Raw genomic sequence first — 363 nt, 5'->3', positions numbered from 1 at the left:
ACGCCTGCAGCGTGTCCGCCGTAGCAGGAAAGTCACTGTCCTCCCCAAGCAACCGTTGTCGCACGTCCGCGAATCGTGGGCACTGGAAGAAGGCATGCTCTGCCGATTCCGGCACTCCCGGACACCTTCCACACTCCGCCGAGGGCGCCAGGTGGCGCGAGTGCAAGTACTCGTGGAAAAAGCCATGCCCGGACAGCACCTGTGCAAGGTAGAACGTCATCTCGCCATGACGTCTGGCCTTCCACAGTCCTATGTCCGGTATGACCCTGTGTGCCCACCGCGTGTATCTGCTGGTTGGCTCCAGCTCGTCCCACATCGCTTGCCACTCAGCTAGAGTGGCCTGCCTCTCCAGCACATGCAGCT

The sequence above is a fragment of the Anopheles moucheti genome, assembly GCF_943734755.1.
Source record: "Anopheles moucheti chromosome X unlocalized genomic scaffold, idAnoMoucSN_F20_07 X_unloc_2, whole genome shotgun sequence".
Taxonomy (NCBI): Eukaryota; Metazoa; Arthropoda; class Insecta; order Diptera; family Culicidae; genus Anopheles; species Anopheles moucheti.
This window is presented reverse-complemented; position numbering follows the sequence as displayed.